The 2,600-nt window shown below is 40.2% G+C and overlaps 1 long non-coding RNA gene across 1 annotated transcript; it reads right to left on the minus strand.

The window, feature by feature from the left end:
* Positions 1–1,480: 1,480 nt before the first annotated feature.
* On the minus strand, positions 1,481–1,872 carry LOC118558937. The gene is made up of 2 exons (XR_004928552.1): positions 1,783–1,872; positions 1,481–1,640 (listed from the first exon to the last, which is right to left on the minus strand). It is a non-coding gene; the product is annotated as an uncharacterized LOC118558937 (long non-coding RNA).
* Between the last annotated feature and the right edge of the window lie 728 nt (positions 1,873–2,600).

The following is a 2,600-nucleotide window of genomic DNA, read 5'->3' on the forward strand; positions in this document are numbered from 1 at the left end:
ACCGTTCAGTATCAAGTTTTTCTTTGTGCTTGGAAAAGTTCCCCCGAAAAACGCTTTTTGGTTTATCTTGTGTAGAAAGAGGGTTGCAGGTTTTCTTCTGGCCGTATGGAGGACCAATCCTCCATACGGTTTTGTATGGAGGATTGGCCATTAAATGCAACAAAACAATAAAAAGACAATTATTTAATAACTGATCAAATAATCAGCTACAAATATATATATTCAAATAACAAATATATACTTTTAAATCAATGTTTAACTGTCATATTTTATCTCTCGTATTTATTTAACTGTCATAATCTATCCAATTTAGCCTATCAACAGTAAGGATTGCTTTACTTTGTTTCTGTGTCCTGTGTTGTAGCCATTATTAAATGTTTTAAAAGGAATAATTACATTAAATTCCAAACAACAGAATGACAGTAAAGTTACCGGTGAAAATTTTTAGGGTGAAACTCAGTTCTTCAGATTCAATTTTCTCTACACTGCTGATCAAATCTTTTTCTCTAACTTTGGAGGACCAATCCTGCCAACATTTAGAATATATAAAGAAATAAATCAGTGACTCACTTAAATAAATACCAGGCTAAAAAGTAGCTAATAATATAAAACTGTGCCATTAAATGCAACAAAATAATAAAAAGAAATATATATATTTATTAGGGCTGTCAAACGATTAAAATTTTTAATCTAATTAATCACAAGGTTTCTTGAATTAATTTCGATTAATCACAAGCCTAAATATTATTGAAAAATTCACATTTTCTGTGTACTGTTTTCAAAACAGAAAGATAAGCAAGAAGGGGGTATTACATTTAGTTTTTATTAATGACAAATCCAAAAAAAGAATTTCATTCAACAATTTTGGCAACTTAGCCATTGCTCTTTTTTTTTTAGCACGTACAGGATGGGTGAATGGAACGTTTTTCGTTTTGAACAAACAACTCCCCTTTTAAACTATTACATGAGGTCCTTTTACCTTTATTTATTCATCTTTTAGCCAGTTGCTAAGGCAAACTAACTGGTTAACATTTTCTGAATGTAAAGCGGACCGTTTCTTCTGAACAATATGGCGAGCGACTGAAAAGAGTCGTTCGCAAGGAACTGTGGATGCAGGAGTTGCTAGATATTTGCGGGCAAGCCGCGCCAGCTTGTCATGTGCTCCTGAATGAGCAGCCCACCACTGCATGGGGCAGTCCTCCATATTTATGCTTGGCTCTGCCCTGTACCTGTGTCTGTCTCTGTCAGGTTGCGCCTCTTCATCTGACTCTGAATCTGAGCGCATCTGTAGAAGGTGAATTTTCTTCTTGGGTGGTCCATCTTGAGAAGTCAGCAGAGACCTTCTGGGTGAATGTTCATGAAGCATGCTTCCAAGCGAGGTCCACACCTCTTCCCTTTCACTCTTGGGCAGACTCTTCAAGTCTTTAAAACGTGGATCCAGAGCCGTTGCAAGCTTGAGCCATGCATTGTTAGAATTCTCTTGGCGGGAGGCAAGGTCTTCCATGAAGCTTGTCTTAAAGCTCGCCACATATGCAGGGTCTTCTTCAGAGACCTTCATCACTTGACGCAGGTGGCGGAGGGCAGGCAGTACTACTGAGCAGGAGATATAGGCCTCTCCACCCAGAATCTCAGTTACATACCTGCAGTAAAATAACACACAAACACACACACATAAGATATTTGAACACCAGTTGGTATGCTGGTAAATCAGTTAAACATTTAATAGGAGCTTGATCAGTTCAATTTCATTTTCAATTTGCACATTATATGTGCATTCCTTACCTGCAGGGCTCTAGAAGAGTGCTCAGTCTCTGCAGTTTGTCCCATTCTGGTGGCGTCAGCATAACCAGTTTGTGGCGTTGTTGGTCCAGGGTTGCTCTAATGGGGAACCGCGAGCGAGCTATTTTTAGAAACGTAACGTCACGATAACGTCACATCACGTGGTACGCAGTGGGGCAAACTCCGGAAACCCGCCGCTGTTTTGCTGTAAAAGAGACGTGCGCTAGCCTAGGTTTTACTCGGTAAAAGACTGCTTTTTCCAAATCTAAGACCATGGTTTTTAAACATTGTTGCTATGGAACGTGCAACAGCGACTCGAGTTACGCTGATCGGCCGCATATGAAGGATGTTTTCTTCATTACTTTCCCGAAATTCAAGAGTGCCAAGGAGAAATGTGTGCGCTTGGTACACCGATGCGGTCGGCCTATATATGTAGCAAGCATTTTGTCGGAGGAAAGGGCACAACCGAAGAACATCCTGACCCAATTCCAGCGACATCAAGTCAAGGTAAGAGTATTTTGGTGGCCGACATGTTAATAAAGAAGCGCCTGCTACCATGATCGCATATAGACTGTCATGGTAGCAGGCGCTAACATGATACCCTGCTACCAGGATAGCCTACTAAAAAACATTTAAAATGAGACAAACATTAAACATATACCCATTCCTGGACGGTGATTAAAAACAAACAAACAAAAAAAACGGCCGACGCCGCCATGATCGCCGCGCAGGAAAAAAAAAAACAAAGCTTACCGTTCAATCGACTCGGCCCGTTTTCCGGTGTTTTTAAGCCCTCATCGTTTGAGCTGAAGGTTGGTGTG

This window comes from Fundulus heteroclitus, unplaced genomic scaffold, assembly GCF_011125445.2.
Source record: "Fundulus heteroclitus isolate FHET01 unplaced genomic scaffold, MU-UCD_Fhet_4.1 scaffold_180, whole genome shotgun sequence".
In the NCBI taxonomy this organism is placed as follows: domain Eukaryota; kingdom Metazoa; phylum Chordata; class Actinopteri; order Cyprinodontiformes; family Fundulidae; genus Fundulus; species Fundulus heteroclitus.